General features: G+C 48.7%; 1 non-coding gene across 1 annotated transcript; it reads right to left on the bottom strand.

Moving 5' to 3' along the window:
- Positions 1-8,699: 8,699 nt before the first annotated feature.
- On the bottom strand, positions 8,700-8,772 carry TRNAD-GUC (transfer RNA aspartic acid (anticodon GUC)). Its single transcript has one exon. It is a non-coding gene; the product is annotated as a tRNA-Asp (tRNA).
- Positions 8,773-11,988: the final 3,216 nt, after the last annotated feature.

Genomic DNA, 11,988 nt, shown 5'->3' with positions numbered 1-11,988 from the left:
AAGAGTGTTCATATGTTGAACATTCTCTAATGCTGAAGAGTAAAACGTTATAGCAACACTATATACATGTATGAAAGTAATATTCTCTGAATTATGTCAACACCATGGGTTTTTTTCCCCCCTAAAACTAATATAATTTTTAACTTTAGTTTTAGTCAAAAACTCCTCTGTCTTTTCTCTACCGAGAGCCTTAGAGGTTAAATGCAGTCAGGGTACCACGTAAGGAAGCGTTTTGCATGTACTTTCTCCAGCCAGGGGAATGGATCGTTGCAGTTCGGTCCTAGTGAACCCAGAGACTCCTCTCAGGAGGAAGAATGTTACTGTCTAGTTTTACTAACTGACAGAGAAATTGCTGTTTCTTCTTCTTGTAAGACGTTTTCTGGTGGTGGATTTGAATGAGGGCCACTCATCAAAAGCACTCATTCTGCCTTCAGAGAATTCAGTTCCCTTCCTTTCCTAATGCCTAGTGTCACTTTTCTTTCTTTTCTCCTTTTAATATCCTACATCTTTAAACCTCATCAGTTACCTCATTTAGACCTGGGAACCCCGGCATCCTTGGTCAGCATCGTGGTGTCTTGTACCACGCTGTCCGTTTTGCAGGAACACAGCCGGACGGTTTTCTTCTCCCCGCTCTGATGCTCCGGAGCCAGCCCCCTCCCGCGCTGATTCTGTGGCGGCTCTGCAGGTTGCTTTGCCGCCGGGCCTGACGGTGAGACAGTACGAAGTGGAGAAGGTGCCGTGAGTGATTTAAAGGACCGTCAGCTTCCCGTGCTGGGGGCAGTGGAGGGGGGCGGTGTTGGCGAGGCAGCTGCCTTGCCTCGTGGTCGCTGCTGAATGTTCTGTCTGGGGAGTAGCCAGGTCATTCTCAGCAGCCCGGGGTTTATGTCATCTCTCTGTTTTGGCCCAGCTTGCCTCCAGGACAGCTTTTCTTAAAATTCCTTTTCTGCTTGCAATACTAGTTTTTAACCACCCACCTTTCTCAAACTCATTTATTCAGTGTATTTTATTTGAGCACTTACTGTATGAGCTGGGCAGGATATCGCATGCTAGGGACACAGGTGAACAAAATAGGCAAAACCTTGGCTTTCGTACGAGCCAGTGATAGACGGCAGTGAGTAAATATCAGTGCTGCAAAGAAGATGCGGGCGTGGGGAAGGGCGTGCGTTTAGGGTTTTCACCCATCAGATCCGGGGTCAGATTGCCTTCTGTCCATCACCTTTGGGAACCCAGTCACCCGTCAGTCCTCCAGGCCACTTGAAAAGGTCTCTTGTGGGCACCATCTGGTTTATCCCATCCTGGTCTCTAGAATTCTGGTTTCCTGTTGTGCTCGGTGCAGCGGGAAGGTGTCTTTCTTTCTCAAAAAGAGGGTTCTGCAGCCTGCCGCGTGTCCTGTCACTGCTGAGCTGTTTGACCTTTAGTACGATTCTTTGAAGGCTGTTTGACTTTTTACAAGTACGCCATCTTCATCTTTAAGACAGAATTTATTCGCATCTGTTAGGGATCCCAAGGACGCCATAATCTATTTAAATCTTGTGTTGACCCTTGTATCAAATCTGTCTTTGGCACACCTGCCAGAATTCTCATGTTGCTTATTGAGTCCTTTTAACTTCAATTTTTAGAGAGCTCCACCTGTCACTGGGCACCAGAGCGTCTGCACTCTTGGGAATCATTGGTGTTACATGATAAGTCACTAAACCACCTGGTGGCTGACGTATAAAATCCCAGATGCAAAGGTCCCCTCCCATCTCCCCCTCACTCTGTGCAAGAGTCATCATAGGCTCTTCCCAGGGAGACGTTATTCCGACCCATTACATGTATTTCAGTGGAAGAGCCACAGGTTAGTGGGTCCAGCAAAGTGCTTCCTGAGAAGAAGGGTCCTTGCCAGAGCGCTCGCCCTGATGCTTTGGGGGAGGTTTTGTGTGAACGCAATTCATTTATCACCGCAGTGAAAGAGATGAACTGGTGGTTGATCTGACCCCGAAGGTGTGGGGGGCCTTTGGGTTGCAGGGCTTTGTCTTCTTGGCCACTTTCTTCTCTGAAGTTAGACTGTGGCCAGGCTTGGATTTCCCGGGACTGTTCTCATTGTGCATCTCTGTCCATCGGATCCTCAGCCTTGAAGTCCTCCAAGAAGGTGGGCTGGTTCCGTTTTCACAGCCTTCTGTGCTGGAAGACAGAGCACAGCACACCTGTAAGGAGCCTCCTTAAATTCTCTTTAGCTTTCTCTCTGCTCATTTAGCTTCTGAAATCCCTCGTCCTTGTATTTCTGTGTTTCTTTTCCTTGGCCACCCTTCACCATCCCGGAGTAGCTGTTTCAGTTGACTGTGGTCTGGCGCATTGGCCTTGCCTGGAAGCAAGTTGCCAGGTGTCCTGTACAGATGAGCCAGAATTCCGCCTTCCACTGTTGGACCCGTTATCCTTTAAACCAAAGTGTCTACTCTTCCTTGTACTTGGTTTTCTTTATGAAACAGTGATTTCCACGAGTGACGGGTTCTAATTTTTTTATCGGCACTTAAATCCTCTCTGTATTCATTGGAAAACCACAAAGACAGCATCTGCGATGAGCCTCCCCCCTAGAGCAGCCTTAACCAACACTTCCAGCCAAAGTCCCCGCCCCACCCACCTCACCCCGTGCTCTTGAGTGTCTGGCGGGTACAGTATTCCTTTTCAGTGTCCCAGAAGCTGTGACGGGGGAGTCCCCGCCTACCTAGAAAGCATTACCGGTCAACTCTGCAGCATTCTCAGATGCAAACCTTATGTAGTGTTCTTTTTGCAATGACCTATTTATTTAACCTATTTATATTTATTTAATTTTTACTCTGAAGTGTATCCAGTGACAATTGCACTTGCTTAAAGCACATCAGATTTGCTTTGGACAACACCCCTGACCATTTTTAAACTGGAAAAGGAAAAGTTATACTGTATCCTTCCACAGGATGGACGCCTTATAGTAGTTTTGTCATTAAAGGATAAATAATTTGGTTGGGGTAAAAATGTTAATTTTTAAGTGATTTTTTTTTTTTTTTAAATTCTGTGCCATTGTGTCTTCTCTGTGGACAGTTAATTGTTTGATGGGTCTGTGTTAATTGTGTGATACAATCCTCTGTGGAACCTAAAATCCTCTTTTTAGCTTTATATTTTATAAACTGCCAGATTGTACAATTTTTATGTGTATTTTTAAAGCTTGATGATGTGAGGGTATCTAAGTTAAACAGCCTATTTTTGTACCTCGTGTACAGTTTTATAATTCTGCTGATTGATAATGGCACCTTATGTTGAACCAACCACAAATAAAAGTAGTTTTAGATTTGGAAGCCAGCTCCATCTTCTTAGAGACTTGACCACCACTCTCAGACCAGGGGTCGTTCTTGGCTGTCTTCCTGGGTAGGAGTCCGGCTGGTGGAGCCGGAACAGTGGGCTTAGCGGGTGGGAGGATGGACGGGAGAGGTGTGTTTGTTTACTTGCTGGTGTTCATGGCAGGGTCAGGGGGCTGGAGAGTCCTCCTTAGTTTCTGTGGGCAAAGCTTCCTTGAAACACTGCAGGAAGTCCCCCAAAGTATTGATTTGGGCTGAATTCCAGGAAGGTGGCCATGTTGGGACAGACATGCCTCCTGAAGAGGCAGGGTTTGGGGCAGGTGTAAATAGGTTATAGGCCCAGGAAATCCGCAAGGGGAAAAACACCAGGGAGGTAACTCAGCCAACACAGCTACAGGAAAGCCACGACCTGTGCATGTCAGAAGCACATAAGACATCTGCCCAGACGCCAAGGAATGAGCTCAGCAGCCGGGCTGTTGGATTTTAGGATCCTGGCAACATGCTTTCACCTTCTCTTACCCCATCCGCTCTGGTGAAATCAGAGGAGGCTCTGCTTTCTCTTGCACCGCCAGGAAGGGGCTGCTCACAGGAGGACCCCGAGGGCCCACCAGCCCCAGGACAGCGTAGCAGGGGCTCTGCGTGGAGGCTGGTTCCCTCTGGTCTGCCAACCAGCGTCCCATCCCCCCATTCCCCACCCCCACCCAGTGGGCACCAGGAGTGCATCTGAGAGCCATGGACACACCCTCTGTCCGAAGCACTGGTCCTTGGATGCAGCCAAATCCAAGGGAGCACGCGGGGCTTCAAGACCCTGTTGGCACCTGCTGGCTGCTTCCTGTTGCTTGATGGCAGCAGAGACAGCTCTTGGGTTCCCTGCAGAGCTATTAAGCCAGGGCTGGGATCGTGTCCTGGACTGGCTGGTAGCACCCTCAGCTGCCACTGAGAACAGGGAGAGGTGCGGGCCCTCAGGAGGGAGGCCAGCAGGTGGTCAGGCCAGGGCCACAGTCTCAGGGCACTGAGGTAGGGTGTGTCGCTTTCACGCTGAGTCAGGGTAGGGCTGGGAAGAGGACTTTTTTTCTGAGTGTTTTTGTTATTAAATATATGTGCAGATGTACCCAACTGTATTCCATCAGTGAATGCACCTATTTGACTATCTTTCTATGTTTGTCCCATCTCTCTCGTGTGTGCTAGACCCATGCCGTAGCTTCACGAGACCGTAACAGCCAACGTCACAGCCCAGCCTGCTTGCCCTTCCCGCAGGGCTGGGCACTGCGCTGGGGCGTCTGTGCCCCAGTGGCTGGTGGGCCTCATTCCATTCTCCCTGCAGACCAGTATTTCCCCAAGATCGAGAACATTTAAATGAAATTAGAGCATTCTTTAACACCATACACGAAAACAAGCTCAAAATGGATTGAAGGCCTAAATGTAAGGCCAGATACTGTAAAACTCACAGAGGAAAACATAGGCAGAACAGTCTCTGACATAAATCACAGCAAGATCTTTTTCAATCCATCTCCCAGAGTAATGAAAATAAAAACAAAAATAAACAAGTGGGACCTAATGAAACTGAAAAGCTTTTGCACAGCAAAGGAAACCATAAACAAAACGAAAAGACAACCCACAGATTGGGAGAAAATATTTGCAAATGATGCGACCGACGAGGGATTAGTCTCCGGAATTTACAAACGGCTCATGCGGCTTAATATCATCAGAACAAAGGACATTTAACATCCTTCACTTTGGTGAGAGGCTGCCTAGACCCTTTGCCAAGGCCAAAAATCAGGTCACGAGCCGTGTCTGGGCCAGTGAACTGTGGGCAGAGGAGCAGGGCTGGTGAGACCATGGCAGCCCCTGGGAAACCATGTTGGAAGACGGCAGGGGTTCCCGGGGGAAGTTTCCTGAAAGAGGAGGGGCAGGGCGGGCAAGAGAGCAACTGTGTAAATAAACTTGGCCTCTGAGAGGGCTGGCAGGTGAGCCCAATAAGTACTCTTCCCTGCCCCCTCCTCCCTGAGCCTCTCCAAATCCACCTTTCCCTGCCCAGCCTGCCTCAGTGATTTGGATAAAGCCACAGAAATACGCTCAGCAAGTTTGCTAGCAGGCAACGCAAAGCTAGAAAGAGTAACTAATCACCAAGACGATACATGACCCAATTAGGAGTCCAGAAGATATCGGGAAACCGGAATGCTGAGCCCAAAGAAAGGTGGTGGGAAATGCATCAGACCTGGCCATTGATGATGGGGCTGGAGGTGGAGGGCAGGCCGTGAGGGGCCTGGAAACTGTTGCAGACATTTTTTTTTTTTTTTTAAAGATTTTTTTTTTGATGTGGACCATTTTTCAAGTCTTTATTGAATTTGTTAAGAGTATTGCTTCTGTTTTTTTTTTTTTTTTTTTTAAAGATTTTTTTTTTGATGTGGACCATTTTTCAAGTCTTTTTTGAATTTGTTAAGATTATTGCTTCTTTTTTTTTTTTTTTTTTTTTTTTTAATGTTTTCGTTTTTCGGCCCCGAGGCATGTGGGATCTTAGTTCCCCTACCAGGAATCGAACCCGCACCCCCTGCATTGGAAGGCGAAGTCTTAACCTCTGGACCGACAGGGAAGTCCCTGTCACAGACATTTGAAGACCCAGGAGTTTGGCCGAGAGAGACTGTGGGGGCAGCTGGTGGGCGCTCGGATGTCTGTCGTATGATGAGCAGGCTTTGCTGTCTTGCTCCAGGGAGTCTAAGCTGGAAGAGGGGGAGCAGGGTCCCCGACAGCAGATCCCGGCTCCCGGAGAGAGGGCTGCCTAACAGCTTGAGCCGCCCAGCAGGGCCAAAGGAGGATTGCAAGTGAGCGAGTGGAGGAATCCAATAGAGGGGAAGGGCCTCACCCTGAACTGACGAGGGGAATTCTTCTTTGGGTCAGAGGTTGAACTCGGGTCCCTTCCAAGTAAGCATCTGTGCCTGAGGCCCACCCCTCCCTCCTGTGAGTTCCTGGAAAAGGGCTGCACAGTGGATGTGAATCACAGGAAGTGGGGAGGGGAGGCACCCAGAAAGAACTGTTCACAGTGGGGTGGGGTGGGGTAGCCATGCTCCAGGATTCTCCAGGGGCGTCCCCTGCTCCAGACGAGGTGCACTGAGAGGTGGCTGGTACCAGGTGAGAGAACCAAGGGCCACAGCTGACGCATCGAGGACAATTTCCCAAAGTTTGTAGCTTAGAATACTAGTTCCAAGGGAGATTAAACTTAGAAAAAAAGGGCTCAATGACCAAATAAGTTCAGGAAATGCTGAATTAAATAGATTCCCTGTTCACTGTAATACCATTCAGAGGCCTTTAACATGCTAATGGGATATTCTCCTAGAGGGAATATACCCTTATCTCCAATTTTTGCCTTTAATTAAAAAAAAAAAAGAGAGAAAAAGAAAAGAAGGAGGGGTATTTGGAGTGGCAGAAATAAGGCTATATTTTCATCAGATCTTATTTTCCTCTTTCCGGATACCCAGGAAGACAGCAGTCCCAGCCTCCCTTGAAGTTAGGTTAGGACATGTGACTAATTCCGGCCACTGGTCCATTTAAGAGCCAGCACGACACTCCAGTGCTCTCCGTTCGACTCAGTGATGGGCCATCGTGGAGGCACAAAACGGAAGCCACGTGAATCAGAGTCACCTGACTCAGAACAGACTTCTCGTCAGAGAAACAAGAAACCCTTGCACTCGGCCACAGAAATGTCTGGGTTCATCACCACGGCTGAGCTGAGCCCTCCTGACCCAGACAGTAGGTACAGGTCCAGGGAAAAGGCCACTACATATGCCCAGGAAATGTGAGGCCGATGCTGGACTGTCTGCCTTTAGCAGGATCGGAAGCTGGTGCTCTCAGGTGACGCAGGCGCGGAGAAGAGGGGTTCTCTAGCTGCTGCTCTGACTTTCGCCACCAACAAATGATATGTTTGGCCCTGATGGTTACCTGGACTGGCTTACCTGGATGGTTACCGTGCTGGGGCAACACCTGATGCGATGTAGGCTGAACGCAACTAGGGGAGGTGGGCGGGGCAGGGAGTAGCGCACCCCCCACCGCCCTTCCTTGGCACAAGGCTGAGGGGTTTGTGGTGGTCTTTTCCCAGGGGCTGGGATGGCCAGGTTGGAAGGGAGGGGCTGGAGGGTGAAGATGGGGAGGAGATGCCTTCTCCTCAGCACCCAGAACAATTTTAGGGGGAGCGAAGGGGGGACAAAGGGTCAGAAGGTGGGTAACTTAACCTTCGGCCCCGTGAAGCGTGGAGTTGAGGTCTGACCTCCATTCTGGGAGGCTCAGAAGCCCACCTTCTTTCCCTCGTGCTGCAGAAGGAAGAAACAGGAAAAGCGCAATAAAACCGCAATGCTGAAAAACACTACAAAACCACAGCTGTTGCTTAGCAAAGCTGCTCTTCCCCTTGTGGCCTGTGAGCCGTGGTGTGTCACTCCAGGTGGCTGGTGGCTGTCACAGGCTGGGAGGGCAGGCAGAGAGTGGAGAAAGTGTTGTTTGAAAAGGAAGCCCTCTTATGTTGGATTTGCTGTAACCAGATCTTGACAAAGCCCAGTGCCGTTTTTCAATTTTTCAAACGTTTTTAGCTAAGCCGGTGGCTTTCAAACTTTGACGGTATCAGAGCCATGGTCTGAGGAACTTGGTAAACATACACATGCCCAGGCCCTATCCTGCTTCAACAAGCCAGGGCCTCTGCATTCTATAACCTCCCGGTGATGCTTATTATAGAAAGAAGTTTCACAAGATGATCATCGTTAATGCTGTGGTGTGACTTTCACCTGTTAAAAATGAATATATATCAGTTTTAAAATTTCAATTTGAATGATATTGGATATACTTTTTTAAAAAATCCTGGTTTCCACAAGCCAGTGCAGGGGACTGAGAGGTAGCTGGTCATCCAGTTCCACGGCGGGGTGAGTTGTCTTACTGCAGCAGGGGCGGAGTGCCGGCTCATCTGGTTTGAAAGAATGAGGCCGAGGCCTCAGTCAGGGACCCCCCAGGACCCACCCCCAGCCCCCTGCCGTGTCAGCAGAGTGTGATCCATGGAAACCTTTGCGATGGTCTCCTGATGCTTGATTGCACTGAAGTCTGGGTGCGGGGCACGGTGGGAGCCCTTTTAACCTAAAGGCTTGTGTGCTTCCCCTAAGAAAAACGTGCTTCTGTATTTTTTAAACAGTCGTCTCTCCTCCGTTTTCTCTGTTTCTATTTTCTGGAACTTTTAACAGTAGAATGTTGGGACTCTGGGTTTAACCCTCCATGTCACTTATCTTTTATTTCTTATATTCCATTTGTTGATTTTTGTGCCTCTTGGAAATTTTCCAAGTTTTCTGTGACACTTTTGTTAGTTTCAACAATCCTTTTTTTTTTTTAACGACCCCCCAGATTGCGGGATCTTCATTCCCCGACCAGGGATTGAACCCAGGGCCACGGCAGTGACAGCACCGAGTCCTAACCACTGGACTACCAGGGAAATCCCTCAGCCATCTTTTTTTTAAATAAGATTTTTAATCTATTTATTTATTTATTTATTTACTTATTTTTGGCTGCGTTGGGTCTTTGTTGCTGCGTGCGGGCTTTCTCTAGTTGCGGCAAGCAGGGGCTACTCTTTGTTGCAGTGCAAGGGCTTCTCATTGCGGTGGCTTCTCGTTACAGAGCACGGGATCTAGGCACACGGGCTTCAGTAGTTGTGGCACGCAGGCTCAGTAGTTGTGGCTCGTGGGCTCTAGAGCACGGGCTCAGTACTTGTGGCAAACGGGCTCAGTAGTTGTGGCACGCGGGCTTAGGTGCTCTGCGGCATGTGGGATCTTCCCCGACCAGGGCTCGAACCCGTGTCCCCTGCATTGGTAGGCGGATTCTTAACCACTGCGTCACCGGGGAAGTCCCTCAGCAATCATTTTTAATCTCCAAGGGTTCTTGATCCCTGTCCCTTTCTTACGGGGAAATTAGTATTTGAGGAAAACAAATAGACTTTTTTTTTAAGTGTTTTTCAGTTCCCTGTATTATCTCTGTATCCTTTGAGATCATTTTTGTTTATCTTGATCTTTCCCAAGTTGCAGATTTTCTTAAATGTCTGGTGATCCTTGATAGGTTACACACACTTAAAAATGAGGCCATGAAAAGGTGATTGAGGCCCCATGTTGGTGGGTAGACCTTGTCAACTGATGAGCTCTGTTTTTAGGTAACCATATGGGAACCCTTAAATGCCAGCTTGCAGAGGTCTTTGCTCTGGGGTTCTTAAGTGTCTTTGGAGAAGAATCTTCTGATCGTTGGCCTCGGGATCGGCTACTGCTGTCTGCCCCTCTACATCAGGGGTAGGGAGGAAGGGTCAAATGTTCTGTGAACCAACTTCCAGTTAAATCCAGTTCCCACATGTCACTCCCAACCTCCGCCCTCCTTCCCTGAGTCTCCAAGTTGAAGCCTCTCTCTGGTTCTGTTGGGTAAATCTGCCCTCCTTAGCTACATCTCACTCATGCATAACTGTAGGTGGAGGCAACCTTGGCTAGAGCTGCAGCCTGCAGAGGAAACCTTGTCTGTTTGGGGATGGGGGATACCATATGGGCACAGCAGGAGCAAAGAGGGGACACTGGGGGCGTGGATGGAAGAGTGGTTGGCCTTGGGGTCCAGACTGATGGAGGAAGACAAGGATGTGGTCAGAGAAGATTCTGGAGATGAAGAATATGGAGGAAAGCAGTATTGCATGGTGACAAAGTAAGATGTGACTGAAGGGGTGGGTGGTAGGATGGAGGTAAAGACTTGTAGTTGAGGAATGGAGCAGATGTTGGCGCTCAGGTGGGCCTTCTGGTAGACACAGTGGTTACCCAGGGTGACAGCAGGAGTCAGGGGTGGGGGAGGTAGGGGGAAACAGGAAGAGCCAACGTCCTCCATGAACCCCAGGTAGGAGGAACGGCTATGAACTCCAGGTAGGGGAAATGGCCTGGAGATGCAGAGCTGGCACATGAGGGAGGGCTTGCTTCCAGATCGCTGAAGCCATGTGGGGCCAGCCAGTACCCAATGCCCGCCCAGCCCCGAGATACGAGGAATGCGGGAAGAGGCATCCTCACGGCGGGGCCGGCTCCAGTCAGGGCAAGAAAACAAAGGGAGGGTCTGTGCAGGGGTGAGGGATGTGGGCAAATTTCTCTCCAGTAAAACACGTTTCAGGGGGCAAACGGGGAGACTTTGAGGGAAGGGGAGCACTGATCTGGAAATGGGTGAAAGTTCAGGAGCTGGTGGGAACCAGCAGCTTATACCTGAGGAGGCCCAGGACTCTGCACTTGGGTGGATTAACTCACCCTCCGGTTCTGATTGGATCATTATGGGAAGTGGCTCAGAAGCCCCAGGAGGTTGCTGGGCCCTTGACCTCACCAATGACTGAAGCCCTTTTATTTACAAGAGGAACTGAGGTGGTTCTCTGTTGTTGTGACAGCACCTGACTGTGTCTGGGTGGCCTCATTACAGCTGCAGAGCTTACCCAGAGCTGGGGGAAAGGGAGGCCAGGTTCAAGCCCCTGAACTAGCCCAGCAAGGTCCCATTGCTGCCACTGGGCCCAGACCCCATGGCTGTCACCTCTGACCCTGGACACATACTCTAATGGTTAAAAAACATAAACATCTGGTAATATCTAATTGATTTTTTTAACTAAAAATTTTTTAATTGAAGTATAGTTGAACTGGACCACAATGTACCCAGACATTTGGTCAGATATTATTCTGGATGAGCCTGCCTGTAACAATGTGTTTCTGGATGAGATTAACATTTGTAAAATTTTATTTCTTTATTGAAGTATAATTGATTTACTGTATTCTGTTAGTTTCAGGTATACAGCAAAGTGATTCAGTTTTATGTATATATATATTCTTTTTCAGATTCTTTTCCCTAATAGGTTATTACAAAATATTGAATATAGTTCCCTGTGCTCTAATTGATTTTTCTTTCTTTCTTTTTTGTTTTTGCGGTACGCGGGCCTCTCACTGTTGTGGCCTCTCCCGTTGCAGAGCACAGGCTCCGGACGTGCAGGCTCAGCGGCCATGGCTCACGGGCCCAGCCGCTCCGCAGCATGTGGGATCCTCCCGGAACGGGGCACGAACCTGTGTCCCCTGCATGGGCAGGCAGACTCTCAAGCACTGCGCCACCAGGGAAGCCCTCTAATTGATTTTTTAAAAGTGATCTTTGACTATACTCAAATATTTCTTAAGCTAATACTCAGTCCCTAAAAGAAAACAGCCTCACAGTAAAAAACAAGAGTATGTCTCTTGGATTTTTGCCTTTGCTCTCTCTAACAAGCCAAGGAGCTTTCTTTGGCATATTTCCTAGAAAGCGTTCAGTTTCCCATCTGAGTTCCTAGTAAAGCATCTCAGTTTATTCTCCCCCTTGTAGTTACGGTTAAAGGAAGAAAAGGGCAGCTGGCTACCCTGACATCCATGCTTTCCAGAGAGAAGGTTCTCTCCCTTCTATGAGAGACCCTCTCAGGCTTGCCCTCCCTCAGCTATTTAGCTGTTTAACGTTTATGGGTAAACTTGCTGCATCTACATAGATCACCCCCTTTAAAAATATTCTCTCAGGATCCCAGCTCATTTCAGACCTCCCTGTGACTGTAGAGGAAAATCACCTACAGCTGACCTAATGGTCAGACGTTCTAGACTGGGTGGCAGGACACTTGCTCACTGTGGGCACTAGATGGCGTCATGTG

The sequence above is a fragment of the Lipotes vexillifer genome, unplaced genomic scaffold (assembly GCF_000442215.2).
Source record: "Lipotes vexillifer unplaced genomic scaffold, Lipotes_vexillifer_v1.1 scaffold299, whole genome shotgun sequence".
NCBI lineage: Eukaryota > Metazoa > Chordata > Mammalia > Artiodactyla > Lipotidae > Lipotes > Lipotes vexillifer.
This window is presented reverse-complemented; position numbering and strand designations above follow the sequence as displayed.